Genomic DNA, 17,648 nt, shown 5'->3' with positions numbered 1-17,648 from the left:
ACAACGCCTGTCAATTAGATCTTACAGGTGAGTTTAATGTCAGTGCAACCTTCACTATTGCTGACTTGTCTCCTTATGATATAGGTGACGATTTGGGGATAAATCGCCTTAAAGAGGGAGGGACTGATATGATCGCCAATAGCAAAGATCCAGAGAAGTACCGGAGTGGCCCCATCACATGAGCAAGGGCTAAGGAGTTTCAAGCAGCCATGGAGAGTATGTTTACATCAAGATTGGAACGTGACGAAGGAGGAATAATAAGGGAGGAACACTTTATGTTTCTTATGCATGAATTTGCATGAGAATTTGAAGTTTGCATAACATTCATTGCATTTAATAAGTGTGATGTTCATTCAAGCATGCATTGCATTTAAATAATGCAGTTCATTTAGGGAAGTAGTTCATTAATTAAACTAGTTCATTTATTAAATTAACACTCAATTTTTTCATGCATGTTTTCAATTAAATATTGAATAAAGTTCACCTTTGTGTCTAGGTGCATGAGAGAAGTTGAACGATTTCATCATATGCAAGAATGTCAGTCAGAATGTCTTACAATTCTGGATGCGATACAAATGTGTTTGGTTCTATAAATCAATTGTACATTATTCCTCTATCTCTTAGCTTTCCAACGCCTTTTTAATCACCTTAATCTGATATCGGGAGCTTGAGATATGATCGATTTATTGAAGACAATGCAGGCTGGAATTTTGTTACGGGAATTTTATGCATGGATGATTTGGATGATTTTGAGCCAAGGGAGAGTCTTTTCAACTTCAGCCAAGTGACAAGCCATTGAAGGACTCTTAATTCACTCATTCAAGGCATTCAAAGCTCATTGTTATCATCTAAATTCAAGGGCTGTTCATATTCTTCAAGGGATCATGCAATGAAGGGTGATTTAATTCACTTGTTAAGACAATTTTCAGCATGGAATAGCAAGAGTCTTCCACCCCTTGGAAGAAATTAAGGCCAAATTTAGCTTCAAATTGTCTAGATTCATCCCCAAAATGATCTAGAATATTCAGCCAACCTTGAAGATAAGAAGACAAAGCATTCAAGTGCATTTTATTGCTAAATTGATGAAAATGTTTTCATCTTTTGAGTCTTTTCATATGCTGCTTAGAAATACTATAAATAGGAACCTTTGGGATCATTTGTAGACACACATTTGAATATATATAAAACATCTTTGAGAGGTTTCTTTCATTCTTGTTCTCTTGTAGAACTTTATCGTCTTCAAGATAGTCTTGTTGTCTTCATCCATTTCCTTTTGTTATAGCGTTGGTTCCTAGCTCATCTATATCTTGTGGGTCACGTTCCATCTATTTCCATTTCGATTCCATCTATTTATATTGTTGGTTCCTAAGTCCATATAGTTAGAGGGTCACAATCTGTTTTCTTTTCAATCCATATTTCATATTCCACACCAGTACCAACCCAGACATTTGCCATACTTTCATTACATCCAAACTACAACTTCCATCCTCTTCCGTTCAAAGTAAACAATTCAATTTCTTACTAGAATCACGATTGGACAATCATATATATGATTTGAAATACATAATCGAGATCATATCAGTTAGTTATAATCTTAAAAAGATAGTTAGATGACAAACAAAATAAAAGTGATAGTTAGAATATTAATTGTATAATTTATCTAATATTCATTATGCAATTTTTTGAATTACATTATATATTTTTTTACAAAGTAATTAAATTATATTTTTTTGAATAATAGGATTAAATTATATTTTTTATTAATCTAGGGTGCTTACAAGTGGTAGTATATGTTTTAAATATTATACCATTTGACAATGAACGTCTGTATACCTTATGATTTTTGGTATTCTAACTTTAAAACCTCTAGGAATAATAATTATTTTTTTAATCACCAAAATAATTTATTTAGTGTCAAAATGTTACCCAAATAACAACCCAATCTACACAACCAAGAAAAAACCGAGGCAATTTGGTTCTTGACAAAACTGTTACCCAAATAACAACCCAATCTACACAAACCAAGATAAAGGTATTTATTAGTTGCACCTGAATAATTGAATTGAAAAGAAAGTCTTTTTTATTAAATTGTGAAGAAAGTCACACTCAAATAACAACCCAATCTACACATAATATTACCCAATTACATTTTTATAATATTTTATCAAAGTATGTACCAAAAAATATTTTATCAAAGTGGCATTTTCTTAGGAAAAAAGCTCATAAGTTGACCTTAATTAATTGGCATACGAAATTTTTTAGGTCCTCCGTTACCACAGCGGACTCTTCCAATTCTGGGACACCATACAAAGAGTGAAAAGCATTGGGGTACTCAATCAAATATTCAAATACGCTTATTTCCCACACTTCTTCAACCCTCGTAGTACCTTATTTGCCAATCATGCAACGGACCAACCCCTCCGACCACCACCATCGTCGCCGGAAACTCCAACCTCCTTATATTATCACCCGATTTCGGCCAAAACAGGTTGCAATCCGGATGGTCCATGTCCGACCCGGCAACAACATCTTCCACAACTGGTCCGAACCTTTAACCGTCAACAACAGCCCGTCGGCGAATCTGGTATCCGTATCCGTTCTTTCTTCCCCACCAAAGAACGGTTGTATTGCCATTAACCCTATCAACCCCACGTTTCTCAACTCGTACTCTCACGCTTTCACCGCCACGAGGTTCGCAACGTTGCCGCCGGCACTGTTCCCGGCGATGAAACACTACTTCAAGTTTGCGTTCGGGGGAAGGTTTAGATTCCCGGAGTTGGTATTCGCAGTATCGTCGAGGAACTTCCCGACTTCGAATCCGTCATCGTATTTACATGGATATTTATGCTCCGGGGTTAACCTGTACTTGACGGAAATAATGACGGCCCTGATTTTGTTACAAAGTCTCCGACATAGGTCGTCGCAGGCTATGGAATTCGCTTGCATATAAGCGAAGCCTCCACCGTGAAAGTAGATGATGACCGGTATGTTGGCGTCTCGATCCACAGAAGGAACAAACAGGCGGAAGTAGAGGTTTCGAGTGGCGTCGACGACGGTGTAAGTCGTTTTGACGACGTCGCGGGATGTTTTCGAGAGAGAAGAGCTTTGAGGTCGAATAAGTTCAGGATGCAGCGGTTGATGGTGCCATCGGAGCGGCGAGAGAAGCTGATGCCGAAGCCGAGCACGGACCGATAGAACCGCTGCGTCCAAGGCAAGGCTTGGATCGTGGAAGTTGTATTATTCGACATATGTATTTGCAGTCGTGGGAAAAAAATAACAACAAATTATTGGTAAGTTTTAAGCTTTGAGCTGGAACAAATCGATTGTTTGTTTTTTGGTCAATAAGCCAAATAGATTATTAAATGTGCAACTTTATTAACGCAAACAAAAGTTTAGGTAACTCCAAGTAAAGTGTATATAGTTTTTGTTTCCATTGTGTGAGCGATTGATTAAAAAAATTACATTCATTTTGAAACTAGAACCACCTGACAAAATATCTAAGCATACAGGTATATTTGATGATGATTTATAGACGGAAGAAAATATGAGGTTTTACTGATGACATTTCATTAAAAATGAGTCATATGCTGTTTTGAACAGGATGACTAAATTGAATTTATTTATCAATATGAGGATTGTGTACAAAATAAAATAGAAGTAAATTCTTTGCATGCTAAATTACCCATTAAATTGGATGAGTCATACAAGATAAACTAACCGATTGACACATGAAAGAAATTATATTAATAATAAGAAGTTAGATTAACGATATTATAATTTTTAGTTTTGATTTCTGGGGATCGAAAATTCATTTTCTTTTTGAAAGTTTGTGGGGAATTGATAATATTTTATTTGAGTGAAGAATACGTTCTTAGACCTCATCTTTAAAGGAAATACCTGTAAGCTTAGATAACCTTCGATGATAAAATTCATGAGTTCGGTGTCTATAGGCTAAGAAAGCTGGTAAGATTTTTGGAAACCTAACTTTTCTATACATGAATTTTAATCCCAAATAGTGACTCTTTGGTGTGTATTTGAATATACGTGCTATGTAAATTCAAGTAGTGTAATTGGGCGGTTCAAACTCTAAATTAAAGAAGAAAAGAGTGACTTGATCATGCTTAATGAATTTTGGATGAAAGTTGAATGCTTTTGATATAGGTGAAAGTAATAGGATTGCTCAATACACATTTTGAATATGTACATGTCTATTTTCATATGTTTTTAATATGTAAGTATTTTATAAATTCAATGATTTGTGATCAAAGTTAAGAATACTAATCTACCATATGAGTACCTACTTTGAATGTATTAATTGAAGCTATGACTTATCAAATATTGTCTAAAAATTGTTGTGTCCAACATTAATGTTTTAAATAAATACTTGAAAATATTCGACGCTCACTAATGCAAATATATGAACCCTGATTGTCTTAGGCAATATGCTAGACATGCCATAGGGTCACTAACATTATTGAACGAGGTGCATGGGCGATAATGGAAAGTATTTATTTCGATATAGGAGTGTGTGGGTTGGATGTACTCGGTGCCACTTAAGGATGTGAAGATTGGGGCTTTCGAACCAAGAGATGTGCATGTATAGTTACTTAGTGTGTTAGATAAAATATTCAAATAGACAATTGAATCAATAAACATAAGCGTATTAACGAAAAGGTGTTGATAGTCGATCACTAGGTCACAAAGGTTGTAAACATCCGTTTTTGTCCGGATCTACAAAATATATATATATATATATATTATTTTATTATTATTTTTATAATATAAAGTCACATTTTGCAGGACTAGAGCCTAGTACAAAGGACCCGAACCGACCTATTACAAACCCATAACCCAAATTACAAATCAAACCCAACAAACCAGACTCAGATTATATGTCCCGGACCCGGACCCGAATCAGCCCAAATCAACCTGACCCAGCCAGTTAGTGTAACAAAACCCTAACTCCTATCTCCAACAGCCACCGCCAACAGAAGCTATATACGACTATATACGACTTCAAACTCATTTCAAGCTATAAAAAAAGCCGAGGACACTTGAAGAAGAAAGAGAACAACTACCCATGCAGTCAAACAAAAGAGAAGAGTTTTTAAATCTTATTTCATCTTTCTCTTGTAAATATTTTGTTCTTGTGAGCTTAATTCTTGTAAACACTTAGCTTAGAGAGGTTTTCTTGTTTAAATTTCCTTTCATTGTAAATGAGTTTTGGTTCTAGCTAAGACTACTAAAAGCTAAGGAAAAGGTTCTAGTTTAGCCTGTGAAAAACTAGGGAGTTTGTAAAGGTTTTCTATTTGTTCTGTAAAAAGAAAGAAATAATTAGTGAATTTGTTGGAAAATCCTTGGTGAGGAGCTAAGGTAGTGGATGTAGACTTGGTTGAGAAGTCGAACCAATATTAATTGCTGTGCAAATTTTCTATCTTTCAATCTCCTTACTCCCTAAACACAAGAACCATCTCGACCCCTCTTGGCATACCTTTTCGGTTGTCGATTCGAGCTTTCTCAAATCCAACATTTGGTATCAGAGCTTGACTCGTTAAAAGGCTTCACATCCTTGAGACGATCCTCATCTTTAAAGGAAATACCTGTAAGCTTATATAACCTTCGATGATAAAATTCATGCGTTCAGTGCTTATAGGCTAAAAAAGCTTATAAGTTTTTTGGAACCCTAACTTTTCTATACATGAATTTTAATCACAGATAGTGACTCTTTGATGTGTATTTGAATATGTGTGCTATGTAAATTCAAGTAGTGTAATTCGGTAGTTCAAACTTTAAATTAAAGAAAAGAGTGACTAGATCATGCTTGATCAATTTTGGATGAAAGTTGAATGCTTTTGATATAGGTGAAAGTAATAGGATTGCTCAATACACAATTTGAGTATGTACATGTCTACTTTCTTATGTTTTTAATATGCAAGTATTTTATAAATTCAATGATTTATGATCAAAGTTAAGACTACTAATCTATCATATGAGTACCTACTTTGAATGTATTAATTGAAGCTATGACTTATCAAATATTGTCTAAAAATTGTTGTGTCCAACATTGATGTTTTAAATAAATACTTAAAAATATTCGACACTCACTAATGTAAATATATGAATCCTGATTATCTTAGGCAATATGTTAGACATGCCATAGGGTCACTAACGTTATTGAACGAGGTGTATGGGCGATAATGGAAAATATTTATTTTGGTATAGGAATATGTGGGTTGGATGTACTTGGTGCTATTTAAGGACGTGAAGATTGGGGCTTTCGAGCCAAGAGATGTGCATGTATAGTTACTTAGTGTGTTAGATAAAATATTCAAATAGACAATTGAATAAATAAACATGTGCTTATTAACGAAAAGGTGTTGATAGTCAATCACTAGGTCACAAAGATTGTAGACACCCGTTTTTGTCCTGGTCTACAAAAATATTAATATATTATTATTATTATTATATTATTTTATTATTATTTTTATAATATAAAGTCACATTTTACAGGACTAAAGCCCAGTACAAAGGACCCGAACCGGCACATTACAAACCCAGAATCCAAATTACAAATCAAACCCAATATACCAGACCCAGATTATAGGACCCGAACCTAGACCCGAATCAGCCCAAATCAACCTGACCCAGCTAGTTAGGGTTTTAAAACCCTAAATCCTATCTCCAGCAGCCGCCACTGATAGAAGCTGGATTATCTATCACTAAAGTGTGTGATACATGCATCGACTTTTCGACTCTCAAACCGACGGGCGAGCCACCACTGACAACGTCCCGAGCCGCCGCCATCACCAAACCTGCCAAATAGCAACCTAATTATCATCCACAGTGCATAATATTACCCAAGTTAAAGAACCCCATTTTTAATGGGATTTTATCCAAAATATTTGGAGAAATAAAACCTACCTATAGATGTTATCATTGACACCCGAAGAATACCCTTAAATCAAGTATACAACTCGAAAGAAAAATCAGAGAGGATTTGGGGGGCAGAGCAAAGAAATGGGAAAAAAAGATTCAAAGGAGAGATTCGGTAAAGGGGATTTCGAAAAAGAAAAAAAAATCAGAAATAAAACAAGGAAAATCTGTACCTTTATTGGCTGATCGTGACCACTGCTGCCATCAAAGTCAAGGGTAAGTCCCACCGAAGGAAAACCTTCGTTTTCGGTGATTTGTTTGGGGTCCTTGGAATTCTAAGGGGTTGAATTGGGGGCTTCAAGAGTGATTGTTGAGAGAATTTGGGGTTTTAAGGAAAGAGAGAAAAGGAAGAGGCTTTGGGTGATTGAATCCCCGTAGCCACCGATCCACGGTGGTCGGGGTTGGGGGTTTTTCTTCTACTTCAGTGGCGGGTAGGAAAGAGGGAGAGTGAGAGAGAATTATAACTTTTTTTAGGGTTAGGAAATTATGAGAACTGTAGAACTATATTTTGATATAACAATTTATTGCAAAATGTTTTTGACTTTGACCTATACCATCAAAGTTTTTAAATGATTTCAAAATTAATTCAAAGTCCATTTAAAGAATGAATTGAGCAAAAATTACTAGTACCGATACTATTATTTGCAGTATCGATACCACATGAATGGGTATAGATACCCTACATGTAGTATCGATACCTTAGGCAATGGTAGTACCGATCTCATCAAGGTAGTATCGATACTACCATGAAGGCTCAAAACATCGAATGCAAAATGGGTACCGATACCATGAAAGGGTATCAATACCATAGTGAAAAGTAGTATCGATACCCCTTAGGAAGTATCGATACTACAAGGCTCCAACGTCTAGTTGAATTTAAAATTAACAAAGGAAGTACCGATACCCTATTAAGGAGTACCGATACTTCTAGTTTTGGACAACCTTATTTTACAAAAAAATAATCCCCAACGGCTCCAAAACATCCCCAACGGCTATATACGACTTTAAACTCATTTCATGCTATAAAAAAAGTCGAGGACACTTGAAGAAGAAAGAGAACAATTATCCATGCAATCAAACACAAGAGAAGAGTTTTTCAATCTTTTTCATCTTTCTCTTGTAAATATTTTGTTCTTGTGAGCTTAATTCTTGTAAACACTTACCTTAGATAGGTTTTCTTGTTTAAATTTACTTTCATTGTAAAGGGGTTTTGGTTCTAGCTAAGACTGCTAAAAGCTAGGGAAAATGTTATAGTTTAACCTGTGAAAAACTAGGGAGTTTGTAAAGGTTATCTATTTGTTCTGTAAAAAGAAAGAACAAATTAGTGAATTTGTTGGAAAATCCTTGGTGAGGAGATAAGGTAGTGGATGTAGACTTGGATGAGAAGTCGAACCACTATAAACCGTTGTGCAAATTTTCTATCTTTCAATCTCTTTACTCCCTAAACACTAGAACCGTCTCGACCCCTCTTGGTAAACCCTTTCGGTTGTTGATTCGAGATTCTACAAATCCCAATAATTGGTATCAGAGCTTGATTCGTTAGATGGCTTCACATCCTTAAGACGATCCTCATCTTTAAAGGAAATACCTGTAAGCTTAGATAACCTTCGATGATAAAATTCATGAGTTCGGTGCCTATAGGCTAAGAAAGCTGGTATGATTTTTGGAACCCTAACTTTTCTATACATGAATTTTAATCCCAAATTATGACTCTTTGATGTGTATTTGAATATGTGTGCTATGTAAATTCAAGTAGTGTAATTGGGTAGTTCAAACTCTAAATTAAAAAAGAGTGACTCGATCATGCTTGATGAATTTTTGGATGAAAGTTGAATGCTTTTGATATATGTGAAAGTAATAGGATTGCTCAATAAATATTTTGAATATGTACATATCTATTTTCATATGTTTTTAATATGCAAGTATTTTATAAATTCAATGATTTGTGATCAAAGTTAAGACTGCTAATCTACCATATGAGTAGCTACTTTGAATGTATTAATTGAAGCTATGACTTGTCAAATATTGTCTAAAAATTGTTGTGTGTAACATTGATGTTTTAAATATATAATTGAAAATATTCTACGCTCACTAATGCAAATATATGAACCCTGATTATCTTAGGAAATATGCTAGACATGTCATAGGATCACTAACATTATTGAACGAGGTACATGGCGATAATGGAAAATATTTATTTCGATATAGTAATGTGTGGGTTGGATGTACTCAGTTTCATTTAAGGATGTGTATATTGGGGCTTTTGAGCCAAGAGATATGCATGTATAGTTACTTAGTATGTTAAATAAAATATTCAAATGGATAATTGAATCAATAAAGAAAAGCGTATTAATGATAAGATGTTGATAGTTAATCATTAGGTCACAAAGGTTGTAGACACCCGTTTTTGTCCTGGGTTTACAAAAATATTAATATGTTATTATTATTTTATTATTTTTATAATATAAAGTCACATTTTGCAGGACTAAAGCCCAGTACAAAGGACTCGAACCGGCCTATTACAATCCCAAAACCCAAATTACAAATCAAACCCAACATACCAGACCCAGATTATAGGACCCGGACTCGGACCCGAATCTACCGAAATTAACCCGACCTAGCCAGTTAGGGTTTTAAAACCCTAACTCCTATCTCCAGCAGCCGCTGCTGACAGAAGCTGGATCATCCATCACCGACGTGTGTGATGCAAACATCGACTCTTCAACTCTCAGACCGAAAGGTGAGCCACCATTAGCAATGTCCCGAGCCGCCACCGTCATCAAGCCTGCCAAATAGCAACCAATTAACATCCACAGTGCACAATATTACCCAAATCAGAGAAACCTATTTTAAATACCCAAAATCCTAAAAATCCAGGATTTTACCCAACAAAATTAAGAAAAATAAAACCTAACACATAGATGTCATCATTGACACCTGAAGAATACCCTTAAATCAAGGATATAACTCAAAAGAAAAATCAGAGTGGATTTGGGGGGTAGAGCAAAGAAAAGAGAAAAAAAGATTCGAAGGAGAGATTCGGGAAAGGGGATTTCGAAAAAGAAAAAGAAATAGAAACAAAACAAGGAAAATCTTCATTTTACTTGGCTGATCGTAACCACTGCTGCCATCGGAGTCGAGGGTAAGTCCCATCGAAGGAAAACCTTTATTTTCGGTGATTTGTTTGGGGTCCTTGTAATTCTAAGGGGTCAAATTGGGGGCTTCCAGAGTGGATGTCGAGAGAACTTTGGGGTTTTAAGGAAAGAGAGAAAAGTGAGAGGCTTTGGGCGTTTGAATCCCCGTGGTCACCGATCCATAATAGTCAAGGTTGGGGTTTTTTCTCTCCCTCGGCGACGGGTAACAAAGAAGGAGAGTGAGTTATAACTTTTTTTAGGGTTAGGAAAATATGAGAACTGTAGAACATTCAAAGTTTTTAAAAGATTTCAAAAATAATTCAAAGTCCATTTAAAGGATGAATATAGAAAAAATTACAAGTAGTACCGATACTATTCTTTGCAGTATCGATACCACATAAATATGTATCGATACCTTAGGCAAAGGTAGTACCGATACCATTAAGGTAGTACCGATACTACCATGAAGGCTCAAAACATAGAATGCAAAATGGTTACCAATACGATGAAAGGGTATCGATACTATAGTGCAAAGTAGTATCGATACCCCTTAGGCAGTGTAGATAGTACAAGGCACCAACGGCTAGCAACGACTAGTTGAATTTGAAATTAACAAAAGAAGTACCGATACTTCTAGTTTTGGACAACCTTATTTTGCAAAAAATTAATCCCCAACTACTCAAAAACATCTCCAACAGCCATATACGACTTTAAACTCATTTCAAGCTATAAAAAAGATGAGGACACTTGAAGAAGAAAGAGAACAACTATTCAAGGAATCAAACACAAGAAAAGAGTTTTTCAATCTCATTTTATCTTTCTCTTGTAAATATTTTGTTCTTGTGAGCTTAATTCTTGTAAACAATTACCTTAGAAAGGTTTTCTTGTTTAAATTTCCTTTCATTGTAAAGGGGTTTTGGTTCTAGCTAAGACTGCTAAAAACTAGGGAAAAGGTTCTAGTTTAGCCCGTGAAAAACTAGGGAGTTTGTAAAGGTTATCTCTTTGTCCTGTAAATAGAAAGAACAAATTAGTGAATTTGTTGGAAAATCCGTGGTGAGGAACTAAGGTAGTGGATATAAACTTGGTTGAGAAGTCGAACCACTATAAATTACTGTTCAAATTTTCTATATTTCATTCTCCTTACTCCCTAAACACAAGAACCGTCTCGACCCCTCTTAAAAAAACCCTTTCGATTGTCAATTCGAGATTCCGCAAATCCTAACAATTGGTATCAGAGCTTGACTCATTAAAAGGCTTCACATCCTTGAGATGATCCTCATCTTTAAAGGAAATACCTGTAAGCTTAGATAACCTTTGATGATAAAATTCATGAGTTCAGTGCCTATGGGCTAAGAAAGCTGATAAGATTTTTGGAACCCTAACTTTTCTATACATGAATTTTAATCCCAGATAGTGACTCTTTGATATGTATTTGAATATGTGTGCTATGTAAATTCAATTAGTGTAATTGGGTAGTTCAAACTCTAAATTAAAGAAAAGAGTGACTCGATCATGCTTGATCAATTTTGGATGAAAGTTGAATGCTTTTGATATAGGTGAAAGTAATAGGATTGCTCAATACACATTTTGAATATGTACATGTCTATTTTCTTATGTTTTTAATATGCAAGTATTTTATAAATTCAATGATTTGTGATCAAAATTAAGACTACTAATCTACCATATGAGTACCTACTTTGAATGTATTAATTGAAGCTATGACTTATCAAATATTGCCTAAAAATTGTGTTGTCCAACATTGATGTTTTAAATAAATACTTGAAAATATTCGACGCTCACTAATGTAAATATATGAACCCTGATTGTCTTAGGCAATATGCTAGACATGCCATAGGGTCACTAACATTATTGAACGAGGTGCACGAGCGATAATGGAAAGTATTTATTTCGATATAAGAATGTGTCGGTTGGATGTACTCGGAGCCATTTAAGGATATGAAGATTGGGGCTTTCGAACCAAGAGATGTGCATGTATAGTTACTTAGTGTGTTAGATAAAATATTCAAATAGACAATTGAATAAATAAACATAAGCGTATTAACAAAAAGGTGTTGATAGTTAATCATTAGGTCACAAAGGTTGTAGACACCCGTTTTTGTCCGGGTCTTCAAAAATATTAATATATATATATATATATATATTATTTTCTTATTATTTTTATAATATTAAGTCACATTTTGCAGGACCAGAACCCAATCAATTACAAACCTAGAACCCAAATTACAAATCAAACCCAACATACCAGACCCAGATTATAGGACCCGAACCCAGACTCGAATCAGCCCAAATCAACCCGACCCACCTAGTTAGTTTCAAAACCCTAACTCCTATCTCCAATTACCGACGTTGACAGAAGCTAGATCATCCATCACCGTCGTGTGTGATGCACACACCGACTCTTCAACTCTCAGACCGACGGGTGAGCCACCACTGACAACGTCCTGATCCGCCGCTGCCACCAAACCTGGAAAATAACAACCTAATTATCATTCAAAGTGCACAATATTACCCAAATCAAAGAAACCCCATTTTAAATACCCAAAATCCCAAAAATCTAAGATTTTACCTAACATAATTCAGAAAAATAAAACCTACCCCATAGATGTTCTCATTGACACCCGAAGAATACCCTTAAATCAAGGATACAACTTGAAAGAAAAACCAGAGAGGATTTGGGGGAGGGGTAGAGCAAAGAAAAGGGAAAAGAAAAAGAAAAAACAAAAACAAAACAAGGAAAATCCTCACCTTTCTTGGCTGATCGTGACCACTGCTGCCGTCGGAGTCGAGGGTAAGTCCCATCGAAGGAAAACCTTCATTTTCGTTGATTTGTTTGGGGTTCTTAGAATTTTAAGGGGTCGGATTGGGGGATTCAAGAGTGGTTGTCGAGAGAACTTTGGGGTTTTAAGGAAAGAGATAAAAGAGAGTGGCTTTGGGTGTTTAAATCCCCGTGGCCACTGATCCCCGGTGGCCAGGCTTGGGGGTTTTTCTTTTCCTTCAGTGGCGGGTAACAAAGAGGGAGAGTGAGAGAGAGTTATAACTTTTTTTAGGGTTAGGAAAATATGAGAACTGTAGAACTATATTTGGATATAACAATTTATAGCAAAATCTTTTTGGACTTTGATTGAATTTATTCAAAGTTTTTAAAAGATTTCAAAAATAATTCAAAGTCCATTTAAAGGATGAATTGAGAAAAAATTACAAGTAGTATCGATACTGTTCTTTGCAGTATCTATAGCACATGAATGGGCATCGATACCCTACATATCTTTAGGGGAATCACACACGTGTTTTTCAATGTGTAAGGTCTAATAGCAACTTTGGTCCTCGTAGCTCTATAATATCACACACGTGTTTTCAATGTAAAGGGGTAATTGCAGCTTTAATCCATGTAGCTTTGTAATATCACCCATGTTTTTCATTTCTTTAGGGGTTAATAGCAGTTTAGGAGCCCCATGTTTTGTAATTTCATTTATAAAGCCATCACTGCAAGTTTTGTGATATTCTACTTTGAGCACTTATCTTTCAATATTTCCATTTATGCAATTATCCTACATATTATACTATTTGCGTTGGTATTGGACTCTGGTTATAGTATTTGTAAATCGTTCATTTCAGTCCTTGCTTTGTATATTGTGGTTTTTAGTATAATTTTTATTTGCTTTACGAATTTCTAGTTTATTTCATTTTGGTCCTATATGTTGTTTTGGGATTTATTTTTGTTTTAGTACTCATATTATGTAATATTTGTATATTAGTTATGATTTGGTATATTATTATTGTTTTAGCTCTAAAGTTGTTGTTCTTGCTATTTAATACTTATTTATTATGTATGATTAGATTCTTATTAGTATTTTAATTTATCATGTTTGTAAATGTACATTTTAGTCCAAATTTGTAACTTTGTTTTGTCGATCGTTATAATTTCATGTATGTATGTATATAAATTATGTAATTGTTATAAGCATTCTTTGTATGAAATTTTTTATTTCTTTTTGTTTTATTATGTTCATATTTAGATAATTATTAACACCTTTTTTTTTTTATAAATAATCAATATTATTTTAATATACGAAAATGAGAAAATTCAAATGAGAGAAATCTACGAAGACATCTTCCAACTGAAGGGAAGGTGTCTTTTCAAGGATTTGTTGCACAAATGTTTTTATTCAATAGTTTTCTTCGCTTTAAATTTATTTATTTCTGATTATTTTCACCTATTTTTATTTTTGTTTTGTTTTGTTTTAGTTTATTTTATTTGTGAAAAAATGTAAAATAATGCCTTTTTGTGAGGGGAATCTATGGGAAAATCTCCTAACTACAAAGAAAGTGCATTCCCAAATATTGTTCACACAAAATGTCATTCGTTATCCGAAAACTGACACCTTTTTGAATAAATTCGAATAAATAGAGGTATCATAATTTAAGTATGTTTCCGAGTTTATAATTATCAATATTTAAACACGATAAAATTGTTTAGGTACCTTTGGGCGTTGTGGGTGTGCTCACCCTTCCTCACATGTAATAGACTCTCGGACTTAAAATTAAAATTTTGGTAAAACACAGACTATTTTTCTTTTGTTAAGGTTTCCGACCTACCTAACTTAAAGGTTGGTGGCTACTCCAAAATAAAATTGTTTTCAAAATTAAATTTTATCTCCTTTCCCCAAAAACAAAAATTTTCAAGTCTAACGGATTCCAGAGGGAGACGTTATGACAGCTTGGCGATTCTGCTAGGGAAATATAGAGTCAGGCCATAAACGATTATACATTGTTTTTATTTTTGGGAATTACAACCTTAAATTGTATTTAATTTACGATCCTTTTATTTATTTTGAGTTTCAACATATTATGCATTATTTTATTTTTAACTAATTGATTTTTGATTTAAGTGATTTTCTGATTTGAATAATATTTTGGAAATTGTGAGAGTGTTGTTTTTTTGTCGTGTTTTTAAAGGTTTGTGAGTTTCTCTGCATACAACACGTGCATTTACATATCATAAGCTCACTTATGAGCTTTGTCCCTTTTAATTTAAGGTGAAAGCTTAGCCTACGTGAGATAAATTGTTTCTTCGCATGGGTTTTAGCAAGTAACCTTTAGGGTTCATATACCTTATGTGTACGTGAGATAAATTGTTTCTCCGCATAGACAAAAGGGAATGCATCCTCTCGAATTTAACTCGATTTGCACAAGCCTGTAATAGGCCAGGATTAAGGATTTGGCATCCTAAAGAGGCACCAACATGGACAATTCGAGTACCCTTTTCATCATAGTGCCAAAACCATGCATATAGTGAGCCCTAATAACCCACCTTGATAAAATTCATGCCGGACCTCTGTCCGTCAGTAGGTACCCAAAATAAGTGTACATAAAAGAGAAACGAAAATAAACATCTTTTATTTACTCATATTATTTTATTTTTTGAATAAAACATGTGAACTAGAAAAACATGTAGTTAGGTTTTATGTTCAAACAAAGCATGGGGGTAGAAAGCATGTTTTGGGTAGGATTTAACCTAATAAGGGTAGAAAAACATGTGGGTAGGTGTTGCAATTACCTTTCAATAATATCTGCTTGATATTTGAATTTTGTTATACTGACACATTTTCTATGTTTGATTATTTATTATTTGGAATTTTGTATGATCATCATAAATAAAAGAAAGGTGTTGATTAACCAAGTAATCATCAGAGTATAAGAGTTGTCATTAAAATGAAAAAAGAGTTTTCATAACAAGGAAGAACCCAATATGACTGTCTAAGTTTAGTCTGAAGAAACATAAAGGGCAAATGGAGACAGTTTGCCTGGGAATTATGTATCACATATGTCCACAAATGTTAATGTCAATTTCAAGCAGATTGATATACAAGAGTTGATAGAGATTTGGGAGATTTGGAAAGTAGCTACCAAGGAGAAATTTCACAAGAAATATGATCATATGGACTATCTCCTCTACATAAATATAGATGAACCATTGCTTAAAGCACTGGTCCGATGCTAGAATTCTGCATATAATTGCTTCACTTTCAACAAACAATATTTGACACCAATAGTAGAAGAGTATATTGCTCTATTTAACTTCTAAAGCCTTCAGGTGGATATAATTCATTCTAGACTTCTGAAAGTCCAATCCTTCAAAAGCAAGCTTGTGAAGATTATGAGTAGAGTTGAAGATTGGATAGTAGAGCACATCCAAAAAAGGGAGAAAGTGAGTGCTTTTCCATGACATTGTCTCAAGAAGATTTTTCTGACAGATTGGAGAGAGATAAATCTTGCACCGACTAACTTGACAGAGACCTTTCGATCCTTATATAATTGTCATAGATTCGAGGGAAGTCGATTCAGAGGCTGCGCTCAACTACTCACCGTTTGGAATCAAAGTCATTTCTGGAAAGAAGAGAAAGTTGTTGGGATCATGACCGAGATCATGGAGCTAGATAAAAGGGTCAACCACATTCATAGATTGATCTCTCCTGTAAAGATGAAAACTCTTTTGGATGAATGGAACTCTTTCTAAAAATGGTTACTTTTGGAAATTGATACATTTTGCATTTACATTCTGCATAGCTTTCATAAGCATTTTTACATGCATTAATCATATCTTGTGCGGAACTTTGAGGAAATTCTTCTAATTGTGCAACTGCATTCACACAATACTGAGAATAGATGCAAAATTTGAGAAACTGAAGAAAGAGTTAGAAGAGAATTTGTGAAGGATGCAAATAGAGTGAGAGGTTAAAATGGAGCAGGCACAAAAGGTCACTATGGATTGTATATTGCAAAACCAATACAACCTAGTTGACTAAATTGTAGCAAAATTGTTTGGGCTCAACCAAGAAAGAGGCAAATATAATATTTCCTGGACTCATGAAACCTTTAAATGTCTAATGGCATGCGTTAATCCACAAACACTCATTTCACCTGATAAGCTTCCAAGCCACCCAGTAGGCTTCTCTGTCACTAAAACATGTACAACTATGATAAATCCTTGGGATAATCCTTCTGATGACAACATGTCAAATCCGGATGAGATGAAAAGAGCCAAGAATGAATTCCCTGGGAAATTAAAAGAGTGGTGCAGAGAGACATTCAAGGGAATAAGAAGACAGAGCTTCCATAGTGAAATGGATGCAACAAAACTATTATTAGTTCCTGACTTGGTGCTTCTTTCCAAATTCAAGATGCCCGAGTTTGAAAAATATAATAGAACCAGTTGCCTTAGTGCCCATCTCACGATGTTTATTCGAAGGATGACTGGGTACACCAATATTGATCAGATGTTGATCCATTACTTCCAAGATAGTTTGACTGGACTCACTTTGAAGTGGTATAATCAACTGAGTCGTGACCAAATCCGCTTTTAGAAGGGTTTGCCTCGTGCCTTTCTGGGCCAATACAAACACATGACTGATATGACCCTTGATCGAACAACGCCACAAAATATAAAGATGAGTAGTAGTGAGAGCTTCTGACAATATGCTTAAAGATGAAGGGATGTGGCATCTTAATTGCATCCACCAATGGCTGAAAAAGAGTTTATCAATCTATTCATCGATACAT

At 34.7% G+C, this 17,648-nt stretch overlaps 1 pseudogene; it reads right to left on the bottom strand.

The window, feature by feature from the left end:
* Positions 1-2,220: 2,220 nt before the first annotated feature.
* Positions 2,221-3,260, bottom strand: LOC120144679 (annotated as a pseudogene).
* Positions 3,261-17,648: the final 14,388 nt, after the last annotated feature.

Source organism: Hibiscus syriacus, unplaced genomic scaffold, assembly GCF_006381635.1.
Source record: "Hibiscus syriacus cultivar Baekdansim isolate YM2019G1 unplaced genomic scaffold, ASM638163v2 tig00110890_pilon, whole genome shotgun sequence".
Classification (NCBI taxonomy): Eukaryota; Viridiplantae; Streptophyta; class Magnoliopsida; order Malvales; family Malvaceae; genus Hibiscus; species Hibiscus syriacus.
Note: the sequence above shows the minus strand (reverse complement) of the source record. Positions and strands in the feature narration are given on the sequence as shown.